Genomic DNA, 27,315 nt, shown 5'->3' with positions numbered 1-27,315 from the left:
AGACATTTAGCAAATTTCCCAGGTCTACAAATTTCCCGGAGATATTTGAAACGGCATTTTTGAAGGCTGCCAATAGCGCAGTGACCCTTTATAACACCTGTGAGGACGCTGGTAGTTGATCAGCTGAATAAAAGTAGACATTTTGTCCTTTTAAGATTCAGTTTTGGCCAGAGCGTTTTGGAGACCCTGCAGTTTGTAGTCAGAGACCACCGCCTTCAAAATGGGCCTGATGATCGTATTGTACGCCCAGTGGTGGATACATGGTTTCAGCCCCATTTGTTTCCTCACAAGCTTTCTTCATACTTTCCTCGGTGTTCCTTTTCCAAGAAAGTTTTGAGTCCAGAAATATGCCAGGGTACTTGGCTTCTTTCGATAGATAGATAGATAGATTCTTTCCATTCTACTCCATCGGTTATGGAAAACTCGGTATCTTATTTCTTCTAGTGCACAGAACTAGTTTGGCCTTGGCTGGGCTAACCATTAGACCGTTTGAGGTCGCCCACTTCGAGTTATCGTGTGCATGGACAAAAGGACGGACAGGCGGGCATCTCTAAATCAATTCCTTTCGTCAGGCACAATATTTCGTTATACATATGTATATGTATATGTACGTGTATGTATATCTCGATATTGTTGGGGTCTATTGCAAGCAATCATTATGTGAACAAAATTGTAATATCCTAGTGCACTAAAGCATTCAGGGGTAAAATTATAACAAAAAAAAACTATATATATATAATAATTGCAGACAGTAATCCAAACAAAAAACAATGTTTTGCACACATATAAATATTTATATTTATATTAGTATTTACACTAGCAAAACTGCGCCGTTTTTTATGCAGTTATGACGATGCACAGTGGTGCTTTGGTGACAAAAACGAAGGTTTTCGATCATTGAATTTCAAAGGTCGAATGATGCAGTTTTGAAGCGAAATGTTACGGCGTTTGGCTAAGTAAAATTCATACTTTTTTTCCTTCAAAAGTAATTTTTTGTCTTAGAAAAATTTTAATGAAGTTATTAAAAGATTTTGGGTGAAGAGATTCTGAACAACAATAGAAGAAGAGGGGTGGAAAAGAGGTATGAAACCTAGCCCCAATACATTTAAATATTTACTGACAGCTCGAAAATGATGGACGGAGTAGGTGCAGGGATTTATTGCGCAGAGCTGGACATCAGGCGGCCAATTAAGCTCCCCTGACCATTGCAGTATTTTTCAAGCAGAAGTCTTTGTGGTAGGAAAGGCTGCAGAAATAGCACTAGCAAGGACATCGAGCAAGTTCAACTTAAATGTATACATACTTTGGCAGTCAAGCGGTAGTAAAGGCAATAAACTGATATGAAATTTCATCTAAAAACGTTCTTAGGACCAGGGAAGCCATAGAGAGACTAGCCGCAGACAGATGGTTGCACATCTGTTGAGTATCCGGACATAAGGGCATTATAGGAAACGAAATTGCCAAAAGCACATACAATTCGAACAAGAAAACGACATACTGAAACCTTTAAATACGATATACAATGACTTCGCTGCGAACATGAAAATACGGATAGACAGGAGGTGGAATAATCTAGCCACTTGCAAAATCGCAAAAACCATCTGTACACAGAATGCGGATAAATACGTCCGATTCGTACTATCTCTGTCCTGAAAAGAAAGCAGAACTGTCAATGGCTGCAGATTTTGCAATGAACTGGAAGAGAGGGAAACGCTAGTACACCCTCTATGTTCTTGCCCTGCGTTAGCTAGAACCCGATTAAATGCTCAGGAGCTTTACAATATGAGAATTTAGAATGCCTCTCGGGGTTAGAGCCTTAGAGTTTACTTAGATTCGCAAAAGACGCAGACGTATTACAAGAAGCCTACTACAAGGAAACGTAAGGGTCAAGCTCCATCTGGTATCACTAAGGACCAATAGGTCTATGGGATGGCTTTCAGCCAGCCAGGTTAACCTAACCTAACCTACTAAACGATTTTATAGCGAAAACGGATGAAATTTTTCATACATTTCAGTGACGTATATGTATGAGGTATGTTGAGGCCCTTTGTTTCACCCAGGAACTACAGGAATATATATATATATATATATATATATATATACTATATGTGTGTGAGATATTTTTTAAAATAAAATTTCAGTGGCGTTTTTATTAAAATATAATATTTTGTTTTTAAGAAAAAATTTACGTAAGTGTTTAAGGCCGGCGGGCCAATTAGATGTCCTAAATTCAGTAGTTTTCGCGAAGCGTTGTAGGATGAGAAAAAAAAACAATTAGCCAAATGAAGTTTTGGGGATAGTTTAATATATATTTGAACTAAAAAAAAAAAAATTTTTACAATCTCCAACAATATATTGTAAGCCGAGTTATCAATAGATTCCCAGAGCGCCTTGCCACTGAAGTATCCAACTTCTGTACAAGATACAACTTGCAATTTTCATCTGAAAACAAAAAAAAAAGATTATTAATTTTGATGTAATTATCTTCGATGTGAACTAAGAAAAAAGTGGTTTTTCAAGGGAAAAAAAACTCTTCAACTGGGTAAAAAAGTCGCTTAAAAAAAGTGTTTGGATGTTTTTTTTAGTTCACATAGAAGAGAAAACAATACTGAAGATAACGCATTTTGAATGAAATGGATAGCTCGTTTAGTTTTTTTGCAATCGTGTACATAAATTAGGTAAAATCGTGAAAATGAAAAGCCGAGAAAACGCGCTTCAAACTACAACAATAAGCGCACGGTTGCTCGACGCCGCACTACGCTCGGCTCTGTAGCTCTGCAAATACTTAGAATTTAACTCTGAAAACTTGTGTCTCATGTTCTTGAATATCTAAGCTATTGATTTTAGGAAAAAAAAAAAATCGATTTTTTTGACCTTTTAATTGGCCCGCCGGCCTTAAACGATGTGCGCGAGTCAAAATGGCAACATAAAATACAGCGTTTGTAAATTTCCTTAGAAAAAAACATAAGTTAGTTTGGTCCTGCTCGGTCTTTTTACTACAAATAAATCAAAGTTGAGTGTCTGTTCTTTCGATTTACGTGAAAAAATTTACCATTTATCCCCGCTCGCTGAATAAACCTATAAGGTTTGAAAATTTCAACTAAAAATTGTATTAAAATATCTTTCATACTTTGACACTTGAACTTTTTTATTGGAAGGGATATACCAACTTGATCGAAAAGTTCCCGAAACAACCGCCAGCTGACGCTCTAAGTGAACCGATTTGAGTTCTTTTTTTTTGTTACGCTTCCACATCTGTGATTAACATTCCTACCAAAATTTTATCGCCATTGCTTGACATTTGTAAAAGTTACGCCGTTTTGAATAAATATACCTCGGCACGTGTTTGAAAAATTAAATTGAATTTGCAACAATGAGGTTTTTGATGTTGTTGTTGTTGCAGCAGTATAAATATTCTCCTTAAATGTACTTAAACTTTGGCCGAATGGCTACAAAATTTCGTTAAGCTAAGACCATGCTTTCTATTTTTCTATTTTGCCAAAAAATATACGAAGTCATACCACTGTGAGACAGGCACGTTTCGCTTTTTATGCGACCAAGCGTTTTCTTTACTGAAGACTTTTCTGTTGCTTCATTCGCAATTTTGCCGCTTTAGCTGAGTTTTTTTTAATTTTTTTGTTGTTGGAAATTTTATCATTACGCCGTGGAATGTTGTGCGAGTTTTTGGTACTATGTTTGCCCATTTGTGCATACAAATGTAACAGCTGAACAGCCTAAATTAACACACAAAAAGGCATTGAAATACATACATATGTACATATTAGGCCGGGCCGATTTGTGGGGGGGCCAAAAAATCGCCCATTGCTCTGTGAAAATCATATTCTAGGGATCAAAATAAGAAACTTTACCCCAATTTGGGGCGAACGAAAAATCCCACTTTGACCCATTTATAGTGCTCCAATCGAGTCCAAATGTATGACCGACCCCCACTAACTTTGGACGGCCGATCCACCCATGCCAGTGGCATACCCCCTGGAACTCCCCTGGGGGGTTTCCCATACAATCATTTCAAAATATCACCATTTTTGGCCTTTACATGAGAAAAGAAACTAAAAAGTTCGACCCAAATTGGGGGACATCAGAATTCGTTTTAGAGGTATGGTTCCTTCGGCAAAGTTTCTTATTTTGATCCCTAGAATACGATTTTCACAGAGCAATGAGCGATTTTTAAATCGACCCGCCCTAGTACATATGTATGTACACACACATACATGAATTAAATTAAAGTTAACAATGAACGAATGCAGGAAATATTACGACTGAACAATGAATGAGCGTGATTGGGCGACACGAGTCAGTTGAGGGGCGTACGTCTTTCAATATTTGTTACAATTGCCAGGCAAGCCGAAAGTTAGCGATGCGCTTCTAAGTCGCTCGGAATTCAACTGCAGAATTATGTTACTCTATGCGCTGTGCCATGTCCCGCTAGGGATTCAAGGAAACAATGGTGATGATTTCATTGAGTTTTTCTTGTAAGGGAAATGGATTAAGAACTTAAAGGATTATATTTATTGTATTAAGTGGCACTAATTTTGACCCAATCGGTCACTGTTCAATATTTCTTGCCAATAAGTGCTACTTTAGACTAAGTAGGCAATTGAGTAGTAAAGTCCTCTCTCGGCGAACAAAACTAACTCTTTATAAACTCTCATCATGCCCGTCCTAACGTTCGGCGTAGAAGTTTGGACGATAACAATATCCGATGAAGCGACGCTTGGAGTGTTTGAGAGAAAGATTCTGTAGAAGATTTTTGGACCTTTGCACGCTGGTGAAGGAGAGTATTGTATGCGATAGAACAATGAGCTTTACGAACACATAGACACAGCGCAGCGAATTAAGCGGCTACGTTGGCTGGTTCATGCCGTCCGAATGGATATAAACGCTCGGGCTCTAAAAAGAGTCGATGTGGTATCAGCTGGTGGTAGCAGAAAGATCAGGTGGAGAAGGACTTGGCTTCACTTGGTGTGTCCAATTGGTGCCAATTAGCACGAGAAAGTAACGACTGACGCGCTTTGTTAAACTCTGCCAAAATCGCTTGAGCGGTTATCGCACCAATGAAGAAGAAAATGTGAGTGACCTCACTAACAGTAGCCTTCTTATTCCAAGGTTGTGATAACCTAATATTAAGCAAAGAGTACAGTATTATACAGTAAAATAAAAATATTCCATTGCAGCATCTCGAAGCTGAATTGCATAACAATTTATGTTAAACCAACCGTTCGTTTGATATTTTTGCTATATTCGCTTTGGCGGTAATTTCGAATTCTTGTCATACTCATTTCGTCCTACGATCATATATATATAGGGTTTTTCAGTAAGAGCGCTTCAACTTTTGAACTTTTTTGAATAAAACACAAACGGTTTGACTTTTTTAACTAATTTTTTTTTATTATCGAGTTTGAACATATACTTTTAAGTATGAAATTCGATTTCTTTTGCATGACCACCGCGTGCACGTTTTACGAAGTCCAATCGTTGAACCCAATTTTCGACCACTCTTTTGCATTAATCGGCCGAAATTCCAGCAATTTCGCGTTCAATATTGGCTCTGAGCTCACAAATCGCCGCCGGCTTGTTACTGTAGACCAATGACTTCACATAACCCCAAAACGGGACGGCTTGTTAAATGGACCGTAAAATGGCCGTAATGCCCTTAAAGTAGCAGCAACGATTATTTTCATAAAAAATTTGCACGATTTGCAATCGTTGCTCAAGTGTGTAGCGTTCCATGATGAAATATATACTAATGAAGTTTACAAATGACAAGCGAAAAATAAAAAAATATTGTGTCGTTCGATCTCCCTATCGGAAAAAAGTTGAAGCGCACCTATTGAATAACCCTATACTTGTATATACATATAATTGGTGCTTACACCCTTTTTGGGTATTTGGCCGAGCTCCTCCTAATATGTGTTCTGTACGCCTTGAAAAAAAGGTGTGTTTTTCAGACTGTAGTATGGAAAGTTAGGGCTGAAAAAAAAACGAAAGTAGCACCTGCCAGAATGACACGCCTACAGAATAATAATCAGTTTAACTATTTCGTTTCAGATGTCCTGAAGAGCCGAAATCCTGTGGCCAAGCCATCTATCGTTTTTAAGACGCTTACTTTGGTGCCACACTATTACAAAAAAATATGTCAAAAAAAAAAAAAATGTTTTTGTTTACTATTTGATGTCAATAATAACATACTACATATAAAAAATTAGTATTTGACCAACTCCTACGAGTACGACATCCGGCATGTCATATTAAAGAAATAAATACAGGGTGGCTGATGAAAGCCGCTACCAAAAAAAAATTGAATAACTTTTTTTCTTTTTAAGTTATCTGTTCCATTTTGCAGATTGATCTTTAAAATTTATTAAAATGGATAACTGGGACACGCAAACAAAAATTTGGATAGTCCGCCGCTATCACGCACTGGAGTCCGTAGTTTTGGTACAGAGAGAGTACAGGCGGATGTTTGGTGGCGATCCCCCGAGCAGATGGACCATAATGAGACTGGTGAATAATTTTGCTGAGCAAGGAACAGTCGCAAGAAGGCCTTATCATCGAAACCCACCAGTTCGGACGGAGGAAACCATCGTTGCTGTAGCTGCACCTATACAAAGCAATCCAAGGGTTTCAACAAGAAGCTTATCTGCTCAACTTGTTGCCAGCCGACAGTCTTTGCAAACAATAATGCAAAAAGATTTAGACTTATTTCCCTACAAAATTCAAATGGTTAACAAACTGAATGCAGCAGACTTGCCGATTCGCTTGGAATTTTGCCAGACGATCCTGCAAATGGTGGAAGAAGACCAAAACATGTTAAACTGCCTTTTCATGTCTGATGAGGCCCATTTCGATTTAAACGGCAATGTGAACAAACAAAATTGTCGAATATGGAGTACTTCTAACCCACAGATACTCCACGAGACGGAATTGCATCCTCTTCGCGTGACAGTGTGGTGTGCGGTTTCTTCACGCTGTATTGTCGGGCCTTATTATTTTGAAGAAAATGGTCACACCGTTACGGTTACTGGAGACCGTTATTTGAAAATGCTGAAAGAATTTTTCTATCCAGAACTACGCCGAAAGAGAATTCCTTTCAACTCTGTGTGGTTTCAACAAGATGGGGCAACGTCTCACATAGCCCAGGCTGTTATGACAGAGTTGCGACGAAAATTTCCCAATAAACTGATTTCAAGAAACTCCGAATTTCGTTGGCCCCCCAGGTCGCCTGACCTTACTCCACCTGACTTTTTCTTGTGGGGTTTATGTAAACAAGAAGTTTATAAAACAAAGCCAACAAATTTGGATGAACTAAAACAATCCATTCGGGCAACAATTGCTGCTATTCCTGTCGCAACTCTCAAAGCAGCAATGAACAACTTTTTACTAAGATGCCGCACTTGTGTCAACGAGCATGGGGGGCATTTAAATTCAATTATTTTTAAAACCAGTTAAGCTACATTTAATAAAATTTAATGACCGTCAACTTGAAAAAAAAATAAATGAATTCCATACACTAAAAAAAAAGTTATTTGAGTTTCTTAATGTAGCAAAATTCATCAGCCACCTTGTACCATACAATTATCTACCAGATTATAATATTTCTGTGTTTTACTATCATTTTAAGTTCTCAGGCTCTTAAAAAAAAACATCCGGTACCTCATATTAACATACATGTATCTACAAGGTGGCGCAAAATTAATCACTCTATAGGAAATAAGGTAAGGGCAGGGTGGGCGGAGGTGTATATTCCGAACATCTGGGGATTTCCTTCAGTTTTCGGTTCCCCGACTACTGTAGTGTCTTTCAGGCTGAACTGATGGCAATAATAAAAGCCACGACACTGATACAGTGTGATGCGATATGCCGAAATGATATCTACATTTTCACTGATAGCCAAGCGGCGATAAAATCTCTTACAAAATAGTCGACAACCTCCAAGGTAGCCATGAAATGACGCACATCTCTTAACGAGATAGCTGAGTCATTTCACCTAAAGGTAACATGGGTTCCTGGCCATCGCGACATTGAGGGTAACTGTAGAGCCGATGAACTAGCGAGACTCGGCACTAAATTGACTGATGAGTACATAGATAATGACATAGGGATACCCTTACAAATATGTAAGCTACTCATCCTTGAAGAAATCGTAAAGAGAGCAAACGAAAGATGGCGCAATGAAGCCACCTGCAAAATCGCCCGTCAACTGTGGCCGACTCTAAATGCTAAACGCACAGAATCTCTGCTAAGCCAAAATAAACACAGTCTTAGCACATTAATCTCAGTCATAACGGGGCACTGCCTAATAGGTTGACACGCCCAAAGAATGGGTGTGCAAACACATGACTTCTGTAGAAGTTGTCTAGATGAGGACGAGGAGGAGACAATCTCGCACCTACTGTGCCACTGTCCTGCTCTATCCAGACGCAAGTTTACTATTGTGGGTGAACAAATTTTTGATGAGTTGGAAGATCTGAGTTCTACAGAAATCAGAGATATTTTAGAATTTTTGAAAAGCACACTGTGGTTTTAGGAGAGATAGGGGCAAGCTCCCCACGCGGCATCACAATGGGCTATGAGCCTGAGTGTGTCCCACACGACAAACGCTTCAAACTAACCTAACCCAGGAAATAAGGTACTCGTATGATTGTGACACATGTGAACAATACAGCTGCAGTAAACAAACAGACAAGCGCGGTCCATTGCTCTGCTAAAGGTTAAAATAAAGACTTCCATCACTCAAAAAAATTTTTTTTTAATTAGTAAAAGAGTTATTCAAAAACAAAATTAGATATTTTGTATAATCTGTAGTGTGACAGACCATATCCTGAATCAAATTTTTCTTAAGTACATAGTGCGCTTGCGAAAAATTACAATTTAAAATATATATTTTCGATAATTTTGATTATAAACAAATACGTAAGTAATTCACAGTGAAAATCACTAGTGAGAATCAGTAAAAAATCGAAGTATTAAAATTTTTAGAAAACTTGTAAAAAACAGAAAAAATTCTCTGAGAATTAGTAAACAATTTAGTCATATTTCTTGGGATTTTCTTGTAGCTTATTGGATTTAAGTGTAACAGCTAAAAACTGTATTTCGTTCAAAAGCCAGCTTTCGGGGAAACGGCTGCTAAAGCTAACCAGTTGATGCTGATATTTTTGCTCATTACCATAGCTTCAAACTTGTTAGTGGTGGCTTTTTGAGGTCGTTGATTACAAATATGATGTCACTGGTTTTGAAACGCAAAATGGCGGATCCAATGTGGCGGTGTAATACTGGAGAAGTTGAGCGCATGCGCTGAAAATTCGTTACTTGGGGGTTTTTTTGAGTCACTGGGAAGGGTTTTTTAATTCAAAATAACGATGCTAGTATGACTCACAAATTTTGAAAAATATTGAACTTTAATAAAATTGATTTACATATATGGGTGGTTAAATTTTGTTGAATGTAAACCACACCTAAACGTCAACGACACCGTTGGATTTCTTTCTTTGGGGTTATTTGAAAGAAAAGTTGTACGTCGATAAGCCAGCAACAATTCGAGAGCTAAAGGATGAGATAATTCGGCATATTAACGGCATAGAACCTCAATTATGCCTCAGCGGCATCGAAAATTTGGACCATCGGATGGAGATGTGCCGCCGAGGCCGTACCGGTCATTTGACCGATATTTTGTTCCATGCGTAATTGAGCCATACCAATATTATCACAATAAAGAGAAATTACAATAATTTCTTAAAAAAATTGTATTTTATTCAAAATCAACACCGGCCCCTGAAACTTAACCACCTTTTATAATATTAGTTGGCAAATCTACGCTTTAGTTGCTAAATCTAATTAGTTCTGAAATTTGATACCAAATTCGCAATCAGCGGCCCCCAAGCAACAACCAAGTAACAAATTTCGAAATAATCCGATCAGTTTTTATACTTTTAGTTTTCAATGATTTTCTTGAAATTTCTATAAGTCATTTGTGGCCTACTTTCAAATGTGATTGTGCAAAAAAGTTAACGTAGCTAGAAATCTGCAGCTGCGTCATTGCAGGATGCGCTGCGTTCATTCACCCGAAAAAATTATAAAATATCTGATACAAATGCTTGGAATTTGGACGATTCTACGGAATTTTGACGATTCTACGGAATTTTGTTTCAATATTTGGGAAATTGTTGTTGTTGGAAAACGAACGTTACTTTTAAACAGCGTAACAGAAAAGATACAAAAATAATTAAATAAGCCTAGCAACATTACATTTTTGTGACACAAATTTTAAGCACCGATTGTCGAAAGTTTGTACGAGTTACATAATAAATACAACAACATAAAACAGTTGTAAGGTTAAATATTGATTTTTACGCATACACGCGCAGGCGCGCGCCTTCGCTCTTTTCCACAACGCACGTAAAGTAAGTAGATGAAGGCGAATGTCACACTATAAAACGCTGCTCCGAATTTGGGCGGCCCCAGCAACGCACATTTACGAGTACGTACTCGTATGTGATCCGACTGAATGCCTGATCGATTAATAGACTGACAAAGTAGGGTAGAGCGTGAACGTAGCATATTAAAAGTTATTTAACAAACAAAAATAAAATAAAATGAAAAAACATGAAATTTTCGTTAATTAACCTACGACGACAAACGACAGCCAACAAACAGAGCGAAAAGCCTCCGCTAAAGACATCGCCTGCTGCTAACAAGACACGATGTCTGTTGCTACTAGGGTCACTGTCTATATAACGAGCTTTGGACGCACTGAGTGCTGTTAGGCGCTAGCTGGCACATAATTAAAAGGACAGTTTGGACATTTTTGATTATAAATTTATAGGTTTTGATACTTTGTTTAATTGAAAGATGCGCTCATTTACCTAAATAAATCATAAAACATCTGATAAAAATGTGTGAAATTTTGACGATTTCACGGAATTTTGTTTTTATATTTGCGAAAATGTGTTCGTTGTGAGAAAATGTGTTGCTTGCAGTTGTTAGAAAGTTAGTTGAAAAAAAAAATTAAATTACAAAAATTTTCTTCGGATGATTTATTACGATTTTAATGCGGATTGTCAAGTAGAGGAAAATAAGCCAACGAAGACGAATAATTCTACATGACAACAGTGCGAGCTCTCACTTATCTGCTCCAGCAAGTTAACTTCGGAGTACACAAAATATTCAATTAATGAGTAGTTCGCCGTGTACTTTGTCGTATTTTGATGCCCAGTGACTAATTGGGGTTTCAGATAAAAAAAACACTATTTTAAATTTTTTATTGATGGTTGATGATAATTTTTTTATTGGCGGGTTGTGTATCTGTATCGGAAAAAATGCTTTCGCAAATGGCTTGAATAGATGAAAAAGTGTAAGGTTATGAAAGAGATTGACTTCTGGCTATCCCAAATTTTTAATGAAGTGGATCTATCGCTGTGAATCTAGCTCTGAGAGTATTAATTTGTAAAGGTATAAACCACTTCACTGTAGGTAATGCCATCTATTCAGATAGCGCAGTAGCTATGAAGGCTTTATCCAATTTTCAAAGGATAGTTGGGACCCTTTCTAGCGGCGGATAAGAAAAAAACTCAGTAAAGCTAGGTTGGGTGTCTTACCACTGCTGAATTACAGGACAGGAGGCCATCAACGTGCTAGAGCAAGAAGAAGCTCACTTGTTGCTTCTCTAGGGTCGAAGCCACTTAGTCTGCGTCTAGGCGGCTAACAATCGAAAGATTGATAATTTTTGCAAATGGCGCCGTACGTCAATCATATTTGACACTTGTGAACTAGACAGCTGCAGCATAGAAACGGATAAGAAATGGAGCTCGTAATTAAAGAAAGATTACTACCCAAAATAAAGATTACTAGGACTTATAATCATATTTTTTTATTTAGTAAAAAAGTTATTAAAATACAAAATTGAATGACTAATTTTGCGCCACCTACATAATTTAATAGGTATCCTCCGAGCGAGGTAAGTACTGAGGTGTATTGAAGGGTATCAGGCAAGCAAAACTTTTGGTATGCTCCTTTAATAGAAATGAAATAAACTGTTTTAGGCCGGGTCGATTTGTGGGGAGGGCAAAAAAATCGCCCATTGCTCTGTGAAAACCATATTTTAAGGGGTCGAACTTTTTAGTTTCTTTTCTCATGTAAAGGCCAAAAATGGTGATATTTTGAAATGATTGTATGGGGAACCCCCCAGGGGAGTTCCAGGGGGTGTGCCACTGGCATGGGTGGATCGGCCGTCCAAAGTTAGTGGGGGTCGGTCATACATTTGGACTCGATTGGAGCATTCTAAATGGGTCAAAGTGGGATTTTTCGTTCGACCCAAATTGGGGGACATCAGAATTCGTTTTAGAGGTATGGTTCCTTCGGCAAAGTTTCTTATTTTGATCCCTAGAATACGATTTTCACAGAGTAATGAGCGATTTTTAAATCGACCCGCCCTAATATAGGTATATTATTTTATAAAACTTTTTTTAATACAATTTTTTTTTATTAAATTTTTTTTAAATAAAATTTTTTTTTTATTAATTTTTTTTTATTATATTTATTTATTATATATATTTTTATAACAATTTTTTTTTGTTGATTATATTTTTTATAAAATTTTTTTATTATCTTGTTCTGTTTATTATATTTTTTGTATTACATTTTTTTCTTAATTTTTTTTATTTATTTATTTATTATTTTATTTATTTGTTATATATTTTTTATAACAATTTTCTTTGTTGATTGTTTTTTTTATTTAATTTTTTTATTATCTGTTTTTGTTTATTATATATTTTATTACACCTTTTACTATCTTTTTTGAGGAGTCTAAGGAACATCTCATTATCGAATGTCCGGGGTTGACGCACAGAAGGAAAAGGTTTTTAAACAAGTTCATGCTTACAGATGAAGTCCTTCAATCACTCCCTCAGAAGGAGCTGGTACAATTCATAAGCATACTTAACAGTCAATAGACAGCATGGGGTGCACAATAGATCAATATGGTCGCAGTGCTAAAGGGCTACTCCTTAACCCTTTACAACCATTAACCATTAACCATCTTCTTTTTATTATTATATATTTTTTGTATTATATTTTTTTCCTAATTTTTTTATTATCTGTTTTTGTTTATTATACAATATATTTTTTTGAATTTTTTTTATTATATATATTTATTATAAATTTTTGTATGTTTATAACATTTTTTATTATCTGTTTTTGTTTATTATAATTTTTGTATTACATGTTTTTTTTTTTTTAATATATGTTTTTTATTTTTTTGTTTATTATATTTTTTATTATATTGCATTCTATTTCTTTTTTATTACTGGGCTGAACAATATAAATGGTGACCCTCGTAAACTAATCACCGAGCATTCTGAGCACTTGTTTTTTTTATTTTTATTTTTTTATATTTGGTTGATGTCAAATAATAAATTTTACGCAAATTCTTAACACAATTTTTTTCTTTCAAATTTTTTTTGTTGCTTCAAATAATATTAGCAACCTATCCATTATCAATTTGATTATGCGTTGTTTTCCGCGTACGCTCTTTCTTACTATTTACTTTTTTGATGAGGGGATTTGTGTTGAACTCGCTTGCTGCTTTTTGTTGTTGTTTTTTCTTGTAATCAATTAGCGTGTTACGCTTTTATTCCTTTGCCAGTCGATTGTATGTACATACATACTTTAATTCGCATGCAAACATGTATGCGTCAACGCTTCTTAATTAAGACAATTTAAAAATTAATCTCGCTGGAGACGTTAACCAAACAAACGCCAACGCAGCACGATATATTCCGAAATATTTGACTTTCATTAAACACATACAAAAAAAAAACGAAAAACAATAATAATCCAAAAATTTGAATATATTCGCTAAGTGAAACTTTTGTCTGTTAAACGCGCGCGTTGATCGTACCCGTACACTACGTCATACCAACACGAAACGCCACGCCACGTCGCACCACACTGCACTGCACCGTTTGGGGAATTCAGATCGCCCCGTTCGTTGTTTGCTAGAGCCACCAGCGGTTGCTTTATTGCATTCAATTGATAGCGTTTTAAGTGCGCGCGCGCCGTCTCCGTGCTACCACTTACTTGGAGCTTTTTCCACTCACTGATTTGTCAATGGAATTTACATGCGCGATCGCCCCACTAGAGCTAGTCTCCATCAGCGACAGACGACGCCAGCATAGGCAGCGGTGTAGCGACGTAGCATCGCTAGTCAGAGTTGACACTGGGGCTGTTCAGTCTCCGTTACAATCTCCGCCAACCAATTGAACACAAAAAAACAAAAAAAAAAAGTAAATAAAAACAACGCTTCTAGTTATGCTCCTGAAATCGTTCGTGCGCTCTCGGGCACTTAAGTTTTTCGGTAGTTGACGCGATCAATGATCTCGCACAACTTGCGCATTCACTTTCCCCTCTTTTTGTTTGTGTTTTTTATTTGGGGTTTCATAAGCCACGCTTCGAGCGAGCAAAAATATAACTCAAATTTAGTGGTTAAAATAATAATAAAATCAGGTAAGCTTGTGCGATGGGCAGCCGTCTTATCTGTGCGAGGCGCTTAGTCGTTGCAGGCGCAAAAATATCTCAGTAAAGCTTGTTAAGCTTGTCCGAAGAAACAAAAAACAAAAACCATGGCCAAAAAGAAGGTAACTGAGTAGTATTGCTTTTGTATTGTTTTGCGTATTTTGATGTTTTTGTTTTATTAGGCTGCCTTGCACAAATACATATACATACATATATTGTACATACATACATGCACCTGTAATTACTATATTTAAGCTTAGCTTTGTTCCGAAGCGCTGGATTTGTAACAAATCTCGTTGCATTAAATTTCTAGGCAATTTGGGTGCCTTCGCTTTTTATACCCGAGCGCGCTAATGCGCCAGGGTTTTTTTATATTGTGCACATAACGGTTGTTTGAAGTAACCTGTTAGAATTGGTATACTCATAGATATAAAATACTAGGGCTATGTTGACGGAGGCATGGAAAATAATAGAAAAAAATAAACGAACAAATGCAAAGAAAGCTCTAAAATGACGGCAGGTCAACAATTGCTACTTTCACATCTACTAAGAACCGAGTAGTGGCAATATATGCAATCTATGGTATTCTCTAAGTTGTTGACATATGCACATACGTATGCATGGATGCATTCCAAAATGTTCAATATGTCGTGAAGACTCAATGACTCAAGACTTTTGTCTATGGACTCGATAACTCGAAAGAAAATTCGTCGGTATGCATATCTAAATGAAACTTCGTAATTAACAAATGCAGTTAACATCCCTGGTAACTGTCAAAATGGGCGAGGATCTTGCTTGTATATTAGGCGACTTTAATCTGTACAGTCTTAATTGGTCTCAAGGCTATTGTAATTCTGGCCTTACACCTACGAACCTGTCAGCTGTATCTGAAACTTATTTCATTCATAATATTTTAAATTCAAGCCTGCTGCAAATTATTATATTTAAAAAAGGCTCGATAGAATGTTGGATCTTATCTTTGTTAGTGATTGAGGGACCGGCACTCGAAGTGTAACCAATTAAAAAGGCCATAAATTTAGTTTGGAAAATTACTTTAATTCAATTCAAAGTAAAAAATGTGTGAAAATAATACAAAATTAAGAATCAATTTACTTTCGCTCGATATTACCACCTTTTGCCTTGACTATGGCCTTGAGACGGTCCAGAGACGAGTCGCAAGCATGTTGAGTTGTTGTTAGTACTCACATTGACTTTTAAAATTTATCAGATTATACAATTTATCAGATTATTTGTTATTGAAAATCAGGCGTACCGCCCATACTATTAAAATTGAGTTTCCGTCCATCCGGCTGTCTGCTGAACTAAAAACTCAGGTAAAATTTTGGATTTCTGAACGAAACTTAGTATTTACTTATGTTACCCTCGAAATGAAGTAATTTGTCATTTGTAATGGGCGAATTAGATAGCCAACCGCGCCGACTTTACGTATAAGGGTGATTTTGAGAGGTGCTCAAAAATGCGATATTTATTAACTAACAAATTAAATCTGCTAAAATTTAGAATAAGTCATTGCTACATACCGAAAATAATACGACAACAAAAAAAAAAAATTTTGAAGATAGGATTTAGAAAATAGGCTTCGCCTTTTTATTCTTCTTGCTAAGCGCCAGTTGTTTCTTTCTCGTGCTAACTGGCGCCAGTTCACAGTAAGTGACGCCAAGTCTTTCCAAAGCAAAGGAGGTTTTTCTTCCTGCTTCCACCAGATGGTATCGCATCGAACACTGCAGAGACTGAGCATTTATATCCATTCCGAGGGTATTACTTAACCAGCGGATCCGCTGGATCTATATTTGCTGTCCCTGCCGCCGTAAAACTCACTGCTTCACCGCCTCATATACTAGCCGTCGCCAACGTGCGAAAATCTAAAAATCTGCCACAACATCTTTTTCTCAAACACTCCAAGTGTCGCATCATTGCATGTTGCCTCGTTCAAGCTTCTGCGCCGTACAACGTAGGATGGTCACGATGAGAGCCTTATAAAGTTTTAGTTTTGTTCGTCGGGAGAGCAATTTACTACTCAATTGCCTATTTAGTTCGAAGTAGCTCTTATGGGCAGAGGAGATTCTTCGTAGGACTTCAAAGCTGACATGGTTGCCGGTGTTAATGCTGGTTCCTAGATAAACGAAGTCTCTTACAACCTTCAAATCATAACTGCCAACAATGAGGTGGTCGCCGCGTACTATTTCTTTGATGACAGGAAGTACTTCATCTTGTTCTCGTTCACCACCAGACCCATTCGCTTTGCTTTTTAATTCAGCTTAGAAAAGGGAATGGTTACGGATGGGTTGTTAAGACAGAGGATGTCAATATGCAGGTAGTTGGCATACGCCATCATTAGTACGCTCCTTAATAGATTGTGTCTGGGGCTCGTGCACTATTTTCTAGCACCAGATTAAAGACATGACATGATAGAGCGTCACTCTGTCCAAAACCTCGTTTGGTATCAAATGGTCGAACCAGACAGAGGTCTTTTCCAATTCTGTTGGATCTGCTGGTTTTGCTTAACGTTATTATGCAAAGCCGTTTTATTTTAGAGGGGATAACAAACTCAGATATCACGGCATATAAGCAACTCCTTTTCATGCTGTCGTATGCGTATCGAGAGGAGATGGAGAGGGGAAACATATTGGAGTTTTCAGTGACAATAAGACTACACTGAAGGCCTGGAGAATGCGAAGCAAACCTGAAATATTGTTCAAGAATGTAAGAAGAAGCTTAATTCTGTCGCAAGACAAAGCAGGCTTGTACTTATATGGGTTCCTGGACACTCGGGTGTTCAAGGAAACGAAATCGCCGACGAATTGGCCAACCGTGGATCAGCGGTGCGCCCACAGGGGCCAGAGCCAATACTCGGAATCAGTTCCGCAGGAATCATGAATTGGATCAGCGATTATGTATGCAATTTACATAAAGAGTAACCGGTCCGGTCTAGAACGTTGATGAACTGTAAAGTGTCTTGTGTCAAATCCGAACAGAAAACTGCCAAACTTTCTGCTAAAACTTGGAAGGAAAGGCATTCGGTTGATGGTCGGTATCATTAAAGGACACAACCCATGGGGTCAGCATATGACCACCATTGGAATCATTGAGGACCCAATGTGCCTGTCTTGCTTGGAGGAGGCGGATACCACTGAGCACTTTCTCTGTGAGTGTGCTGTCTTTGCTAGAGCACGGCTACGAGTTTTGGGTTCCGATGTCGTGAGAATGAGTAATATTAGTTCTCTAAAACTGGAGGATATTTACAGATTTACCAAAGAATCTGGAAAATTTGCATAGGACTAAAGATCTCCGTCTCTGTCTCTATTCTTTCCTATCTCTTTCCTATACTTTTCTACTTTACCCCTTGACTATCTACCCTCTTTCCAGAGCTCTAAATACAATGGGCTTTTTAGCCTGAGTGTCTTAGGGGCCTCCAAATCTCTTGGTGCTCCTTCGCTCGATCAATTAAAATTTCAATTTCAATTTCATGCGGCTTTAAAATCGAGAAGAAGATTGTGTGTGTCGATTCTACTTTCATGGGTATTTTCCAAGACTTGTGGCATTGTGAATATCTGGTTAGTTGTAGATTCTCCAGGTCTAATGCCGCACAGATAAGGTTCAATTAGTTGGTTGATTGTATGCTTCAGTCCTTCGCTCGATAGAACCTTGGGTGCGTTATTTAGAAGACTAATTCGGGGTAAATTTATTATTATTATTTATTAGAAACGCACGCCGGGTATAAAAGTTCGGTGTAATCCAAGCTTAGACGCTTCTATACTTGTTTATATTACACAAATACATGTTTTGATTTTCGTTTCGATTATTGTTTTATTTTCGGTTTATTTTATTTTTGCGTATCAGGTAAAAGTTGTTGCCAAACTGGCTTTCTGCTAACGTGTTTCTATTTACATACAAACATACACACACACTGGCCGATATAAAGATAAATGGTGGTTAAATTAATTTGCCGCTTACAACCTTGATGGACTTAAGCAAAATATTAAAAATAAAATTCTACGCAGGTGTTTTTGTTATTGTCTCAATATCTTATTTACTAATTTTTACTGCTTCTTTTATCGAAAACAAAAACAAACTACACAGTAGGAGCTACTAAAATACGACCAAAATGAATTCGAGACGAAAATATTCTTCGCTACACGAAGGAAGTAGGAACCAGGCGTGATTCTCTTTCTTATAACCTCTGCTTGTAGTTTTGCAGACATGTAATCGAATTTTCATAAGGAGAGTAGATTAAGTTCTTACAGTGACATAAAATGTTAGAAAAAATACTTTCGGTGGCCCTCGGCTGGCTATGTCAAACCTCTAAGTGCACATCTGCCATGGAAAAGCTTTTCATAAAAGCCATCTACCATTTCGGAGTATGCTTTAAATATAAGCTACTCTATTTCTACACTGCACTGCTGCACATTTCTAGGACACCATTGAGGCGCGTACTAAAAGCAGTATAGAAGCTCAGCAAAAAACGCTGAACGCAAGATGTAGACGTCATTTATTACACTGTGCGGCCACGAAAAAAAATATATTTATACACATATGTATATAAGAATGTGGTACACCCATTATAAAAGAGAGCTCTTATTACATCACTTGCCGGTTTCCCTAAAGGTCACAATTTTTTTACAGTGCATTGAAGTTCTTCTTATTTGGTCTCAACTTGAACTAAATTGTTTGAAAAAACTCGTATAAAACTACATTTACCATTAATATTGTCTTTAAGAGTCTATAATAAAATTTAAGTGCTTTTTGTGGAACATTTTACCCTCCCGAAGTGGGTAATTTGACCCTTATTTTAAGAAATCTAAACAAAATAAGGTTATAGGTTCGATGGCAGATTCAAATGTTGCACAAAAATAACGTCAACCTGCAGTAGAGGTCTTTTCAGACAACAACAGTGTGGGATAACGAACCAAATTATACGATTAATTTGTTTCTAACCCAAAAAAAAAAAAAAAAATATGAAAAAATTAAAAAAAAAAAAACATCTTGGAACCTTGCCCTATATACACAGCGTCCGGCACTCGAAGTGTAACCAACTTCAGACCACTCGCCCGTCCATCAGCAGTCTGTTAGTTGGCTCAATGGCAGTCCAGAATATTGTTTAAACGCACGCGGAAGCATTTTGCGGAGAGTAAACGCGAAAAAAGAAAATCAGTAATGGATTTCAAACGTAAAAGTGTGATTGCATTATATTTGGCTAGAAGATCACAACCAGCGATTGTTCGTGAGCTCGAGAACCTTAAAGTAAATATTACTTGTTACAATCGCGAAACCTCATCGAGGTGGTCATCAAAAGACTGCAACGTCATGTGAAATGGTTCGAAAAGTGAAGAAGCGACTTGAGCGGAATCCCCGACGAAGTGCCAATCAAATGGCAAAAGAACTGAAAATATCTAACTCTAGCATCCGGCGCATTATAAAAAAGAATCTCAAAGTCAAGCCTTACAAGATCCAAAAGTCACATGATCTCACATCAAAGCAGCAACAAGTCAGACTTGAGAGAGCGAAATAGTTGCTTTGCTTGGCTGAAAGCGATCAATTCCGGAACATTGTGTTTTTTGACGAGAAAATTTTTCAAATTGAGCAATTCGTAAACTCTTAAAACGATAAGGTTTACTTGACCGACCACTCATACGAGATTTTGAGTCATCGATTGGCTACCAGGAGGCAGCACCCGCCATTGGTAATGATTTGGGCCGCTGTAGCTGCAGATGGACGCTCCCCAATCGTTTTCATCGAGCCTGGCGCCAAGGTAAACGCGAAATATTATCGGGAAAGTATTCCTGAGGTTGCTTTGCAGCCGTGGGCAGACAAACATTTTGGCGGCAGACCATGGACTTTTCAATAGGACCTGGCATCGTCTCACAAAGCTCGAGTGAACCAAGAATAGCTAAAAAACAACGTTCCGAACTTCATTACGTCCACATAATGTGAAGAAAAGAAAAGCAGTGTTTGTTTGTATAAAGGAAATAAAATATAATTTGAAAATTTAGATTGTAATTTTTTTAATTATAACACTAGTTTTTAATAAATAAATAAATGAATGTCTTGGAAATAAAATAAAAAATATTAACCATTTCTTGTCGAACAGTAATTTAGATTAAAGTGAGTTCGATAAGTAAAGTGCCTACCGTAATTTTAATTAAAGCTGGTATTTGTATTTCATGGTTTGCAACTTGGGTGGAGATAAAAGCTTATAACAGCGAAGACATGGGAATAAAAAAAAAGCGAAGTACCCGAACACAGGGTGTTGCGGATAAGCACAAATTAAAATATAAAAATTTCTACCTTCAGCTGGTTTTGATTGAGTGTATAATTATTTCGATCTGATCGAATATACAAAGCAGTTTTCTCTTTGACGCGGTGACGGATTTTACAAGTTTTTATGTAGCTTTAACTAAATTTTACGTTTGAAGTACTCAGAATAAAAAATACTAATATTAAAAAAAAAATACTGAAAAAATACTACATCAAGTCATTCTATTGTTGAAACCTCTATTTCTTGAAAAAATATTTTTTTTTTACATAAAACATAATATAAATAATATATTTCAGAGATAGAAGAGCGCATAATTTACTATTAGCATAAGATCATTTACCTGTGAGTGGAGGTTCACAATCGATCTGATTAAACTTTGCTCAAATAGTCATCGGTACATAATTCTGTTGAATTTGAATAGCAAAAGTATCACTAAACCAACTAGTTTCCAGCTCGTCAAACTTCTCTCATTGTTCGTCAAACTGTTCATTGTTCACGCTCACAGTTCTCTCATTGCCTTCTTCACGGCCTATGATTTTTCGAAGCAAATTATTTTACGCGAAAGAAAGCAAAACCACCAATCACAAAAGAGTGATCAATTTGGATAAATCAATTTAAATTTCTTATTAAGTGTTATTGAAATATTTTTATAATTTATGTACGTCCCACTCAAATGTAAATCCAAAAAAAACGAAGTCAAAGCAAGTAATTTGCGTGAAATGACAATAATGGCGGTCACGAAAAAGTTAAGGCTTTCTCGACACCTACCATCAAGTTTTCTCTTTTTTGGTAGCCAAACTTATTTTTAATTGCCTTGAGCGCTTCGTCGTGAGTCAATTCAATGTAACGGTACGTGGAACACATTCGTCGTTATAGCGTTCACCGGTTCTTCTAAAGGCCGAATTATACACGAGCCAGTATAGGCAATTCGGGTAACAATTGTTACAAATGATCAAGTTTTGGGGTTCAGGCATCCAAGTGAGAAAGTTCATGCAGGGGAGAGTGTAAGAGCAAAATGACATTTCTTGACCTGAGGGGAAGTTGTAATAAATTTTTAGCTGTAAGAATTTGCAATTGAGAAAAGCAAAGTGCAAAATGACATTTCAATTTGAGGGGAAGTTGCAAGTTTTTACTGGATAAATTTTTACTTGTAAGCATTTGTAAGTGAGAAAAAGCTGAATAAAAATTTGCGAATCGAGTCAGAATTCTAAATTTAAATAAAAATGGTGATTAAAAAGGAGAATGTAAGTAAATATAATTTAGATAAAATTTATAAGGTTTATTTGAATAGGCCATTGAAGTCAAATGGAATTGGCCAACGATATGGTGGTATGCACTTCTGAACCACAGCCTCCAGTCACCGTTGCTGCAGTTTCCGAAACACAAATCGAAAGCTCTTAGAGAATCTTTTGTGCTTTATGTTTGTACTTCTTGTTTATTAACTAATGCGGCCGCCGTTGCCGAATGGGTTGGTGCGTGACTACTACTACAGAGAGAACGTAGTTTCGAATCTCGGTGTAACACCAAAATTAAGAAAAAAACAGCGATGATGAAATGAAAGAAACTATTGTGGTCGAAATAAAATCATATGATGCCTAAGCTCGTAATTTTGCATTTTAATTGGTTTATTATATATTTTTTAATTTAAAACAAGATCGCTCAACTCATTTTTTTTTTTAATATTTTGCGATTTTTCCCGTCAACAATTTAATCAGCTGCTCGTGAAACTTGCAAATTGTTACTGGGTTTGCGTTCACGTCATTTTTTTTTATATTTTTATCTTTGAGAGCAAATTCTCGGAAATTAAATTACTGGCAAGTTAGTAGATAATTTTTACATGTACTTTCTCCTAACGGATACCTCCCTTAAGTGGACACCTCCCTTAAATAGACACTTTTTTCAGTACACGCCACAAATCCTTAAGTATTTTTTAACCCTCCTACAACATATTGTTAACTTTTTTACACTTTTCTCGTAAGCGGAGACCTCCCCTAAACGGACAAATTTTTCAGTCCTTTAGTTGTCCGCTTAAGAGAGAGTACACTGCATATCAAATTAATTAACTTTATTGCTGGGCAAGCAAAAGCTAAAACAGTTTTTAACGCAACGCTCTTTAAAAATTTTAAAATACATTGCGGTTGCAAAAGTACCACTGGAACTACGTAAGTTACTCACACGTCACTTTCACGGTACTCTTCCGTTTTTGCATAACCTGTGCACTAAATAAAAAAAAAAACGATTTTGAGTGATGTAAATTTAATTTTTGGCGACTGCCATAGCTCAATCAATGGTTGGTGCGTGACTGCCTTTCGGAAGTGAGTAGGTTCGAGTCTCCATGTTTCGCAAAATATTATGAAATATAGAAAACTTTACAAGAAAATCGTATCTGCATCAAATACGATGTGTGTGACTGTATATTCAAAGCTGAAAATTTTGGTATTTAATTTTTTAAAGTGAAATATTTTCGGCTATTTTTAATATTTTTAGAAGTTTTTACTTTAATTTCTCTATTTAAAATATAAAAAAAATATATAAATATATATATATAAATATATATATTATATACATTTTTCGGAATGTATTGGCTGTACAACTAATTAATTTCCTTTTTTGTTTGTTAAAAACACCATTTATTTAAGTATAAAAGAGAAAAAAAATTTTATTCAAAATATTATCCCCATCTTTCAGGCAGTTTATGGATTTCATCCCAAAAAAACTTCTCATCTTTTGCGCCGAGAAAGTCATCAAGCCATTTTGTAATACCGATCCGACTACTTTTAAACGTTTAGAAATGCTTTGTGGAGTAACTTTCAATGTTTTTCCAAGTTCTTCTTCAGTTTCACATTGATCTTGATCGAGTAATGCCTCCAATTCTTCGTCTTCAAACTTTTTTGATGGACCAGCGATCAGGTCTTCTGGTTTCTGTGTCCAAATCACCACTTTTAAATCGTGCAAACCACTGCTGACATACTCTAACCTCTAGAGCATATTCAGGATAAGCTTCTGAGAGCAAACGACGTTCCACTTTTCTTTAAATTGAAGAACAAAGGCAAACCTCCCCGCAAATGCTGTTTGGTTGGAACGTAATTGACTGTAATAAAAAAAATTTGTGTGTTTACTAATATTCACTGTGACATATCAAATTTACTTGATTTTTTGGCGTGCTTTAACATAGAATAGCTGTTACTGTCAAAAAATTTACTACATAAATAGATATGAGGTTAGTAACAAATACGAAATTAATTAGTTGTACACCCGATATTTTTTAATTTTTTTGCTGAAATAAAGGGTTTTCCAATAAGAGGTGTTATTCTCGTAAAAGATCAATGGTTTCGTTGTTTACCATCCAATTCCGACCATAAAAAATAGTTAATCATCTCTCGATAGCGCAATCCATTCACCGTAACTGTTGCTCCAGCTTCATTTTCGAAAAAGTAAGGTCCAATGACTCCGCCGGACCATAAACTGCACCTAAATGTCACACGTTGAGGATAGACAGGCTTTTTAATAATAACTCTTGGATTTTCTGAGCCCCAGATTCGACAACTTTGCTTGTTGAAGAAGCCACCGAGGTGGAAATGGGCCTCATCACTCAAGATGATTTTTTGATGTAATTCCAGATCATTTTCACGCATTTCAACGACCCAATCAGCAAAGACATGACATTGTTGATGATCGGCCGGCTTGAGTTCTTGTGTTAACTAGACTTTATAAGCCTTAGGATCCAAATCTGTATGCAAAATACGGTGTAATGACGTTTGTGGAATGCCTAATTCCAAGGAACGACGAGGAATGGACAAACCTGGATTTTCTTCAACACTTTCGGCTACAACAGCAGCAATATTTTCGGCTGTTCTTGAGCGACGTGCACGGGTTTTATTCTGCACATTCACCAATTTCTGTATTGCGGTCTGACAATGCGGTATTCACGATAACCCAAAAATGTTCGAATTTTACGAAACGTCTCTGCCAAATTTTCACCATTTTCATAATGAATTTTAATAATTTCAATGCGTTGTTTAAGCGTGTATCGATCCATTTTTATTAATGGCGTGGTTTCTACTTGTCAAATATCACAAAATTACAGCTTCAAAAGTGAAATCTACCGAAATAGCGGGCTATTCCAAATAACACCTGTTATTGAAAAACCCTTTATGTTTTTGTTTTTTTGTAAACACGATCGTTTTGAGTGTTTATGAATGGCTCAATTGGGAAATTTTTTTCATCAGAAAACACAATGTTAGGAAATTCGCCACGTTCGTGCAAGCGCAACAACTCCTTTGCTCTTTCGCACCGAAATTTTTTTTGCCGGGGTGAAAAATCGTGTGCTTTTTGGAACTTGTAAGCCTTGACCTCGAGCTTATTTTTCAATATGCGTCGAATGCTGTCTTGCGATATTTTCAGTTCTTTGGCTATTTTTCTTCCACTTCGGCGTGTATTTCGTTCAAGTCGAGCCTTCACTTTCCGAACCATTTCTGGCATTGTTGCGGTTTTTTTTGGTCCATCTCTCCACCTCCATAGCCTTTTGCAATGCTACCAGTATCATTGTAACGTTTTATAGTGCGATACACAAACATTTTATTCACTTTGAGGTGACTGAGCTCACGAACAATGGCTGGTTGTGATTTTCCAGCCAAATATTATAACGCAATCACACTATTACGTTTGAATTCCATCACAGAAAAAAAAGTTCAACAAATCTGAAACGCAAATTCTTTTGATGGCTTATAAACAATATATTGAACTGTCATTAGAATAATTTTGACGTTGATGTCATGAGCTGTTTTACAGATACAAGCAGTGCGAAGTTGGTAACACTTCATATCGTTCACCCAGTAGATTCATAATATTTAAAGCTGGACAAATTTTATTCAGTTTTCTACACTGTACATGTTTATAGGTGGCAAACATTTTTCTTCTTTCCTAATCTCAAAAGAAAGGAAGAGGGGCTCAACAAGGTTGTCGAAAAAATGACCATATTGAAAAACGCTGTGTGCGCTGTATTTTTGCTAATATTTAATTAAAGAAAATCAAAAAGAAGAGATCGGCTAATGTATAAAAAATGTACAATTTTTGTTTCAAATGAAATATCCTTAAAATATTTATGTCTCCAATGCCTGATAACATTAATTGTTTGCCTCTCAATGACACACAGTTTTCTGTAAAACTTTTAAAGCGAATAGTTATCTTAAAATAAAAAGTAATATAGGTATTTTATCATGGCTACGCCACAATCCTTTTCAAATCCCTTTCAAAATAATCCCCAATTAAGAATATGCAAATAAGCTTTCAACAAGAATAGCTCACCAAATATCTACAATACAATAAATAATTATGTGAAAATATAATTTTCTTTAACCCCCATAAGAAAGTCTCTGAACTGCCGGAACTTTTCATGAGCTTTCCAAAATAATACTGCTTTAATGTTTTTAGAACCATACCCACATACCGTTAAATGTATTCCAGATTCAATACAAAATGGAAATAAAGCAGCACTTAATAACTATCAGTATAATAAAGCCTAATCGCTGGCATACCAACACATTTGAAAGAATTCACGCAGAGAGGGCAGCTACTCGTACTATTACCCCTGAGAATTCGCTCACGTACGATATTCTAAAATTCAATAAACGTTAGCGCTACTGACGTCTAATACGTACATATGTATGTATGTATATAAAAATTCAGTTACTTGTGTATGTAGGTGGTTTGACAGTCGAACCTTACTCCTCATCAGTAATACTGATAGTATTAGAAATGTCGCAAAGTCAAGGTGCTTATCATACAACTGCACACAAACAAGCTTACAAATATACTTGCATACATACATATACACATTTGTCATGTATGCACGCTTGTCCATCCGTTATGAGAATATCAACATTGCAAATTTTTTACAATTTTTCACATACCACTCATCTACTTACACATAAGCAAATTTGTTCTCCTTCATGAGAAACGGTCACCCACCCAACATCTGTCGTTTCTGTTTATGGAGTCTACAAGTACTATGCAGTTTCTTGTTGTTGTTTAGTGTCATTTAAAAAATGTAACGGTACAACGGTACCTTCTCATTCATACTCACCGCATTCGTCGAATTCGACATTTTTAATGACATTTTAAGTTGTTCGCCCTCACGTTTGCAGCTGAATAGTCTGGTTCATCTTCTAACGTCCAATACTCTGCTTGGAATGCTAATTTGAATGCTGAACACGTAGCAGGTATTTGTTACGTTCCTCTCACCGTTTTCGTTTTTTGGCATTGATAAATTCAATATTGTAAAGTAATACTAATATAATTTTATTATAATACCCGTAGATTGGAGAAGTGCACAGAGTAAAAATGAGCTTGTGAGAGCTTAGTGCATAAGAGATTAAAAATAACGGCTTTTAAAAATGTTGGTATGCATAGGCATATTGAGCAATCTATATTTGTATGTGTGTGTGCATACAATACATATGTAAATCTTATTACTTTAATGGGCAATCCATGGAAGTATAACTCTCCAA

At 36.5% G+C, this 27,315-nt stretch overlaps 1 protein-coding gene across 6 annotated transcripts in view; it reads right to left on the bottom strand.

Annotated features, from left to right (window-relative positions):
- The window catches only part of LOC128865181 (rho GTPase-activating protein gacU), a 64,320-nt gene extending 50,220 nt beyond the window's left edge, over positions 1-14,100 (bottom strand). For 2 of the 6 annotated variants that reach the window (XM_054105270.1, XM_054105272.1), the window contains exon 1: positions 13,555-14,100. The gene's annotated coding sequence lies outside the window, so the exon portion shown is untranslated. The remainder of the gene's footprint in view (positions 1-13,554) is intronic. The other 4 variants (XM_054105274.1, XM_054105273.1, XM_054105275.1 and 1 more) reach the window with 3 other exon arrangements.
- Between the last annotated feature and the right edge of the window lie 13,215 nt (positions 14,101-27,315).

The sequence above is a fragment of the Anastrepha ludens genome, chromosome 5 (genome assembly GCF_028408465.1).
Source record: "Anastrepha ludens isolate Willacy chromosome 5, idAnaLude1.1, whole genome shotgun sequence".
Lineage (NCBI taxonomy): Eukaryota > Metazoa > Arthropoda > Insecta > Diptera > Tephritidae > Anastrepha > Anastrepha ludens.
This window is presented reverse-complemented; position numbering and strand designations above follow the sequence as displayed.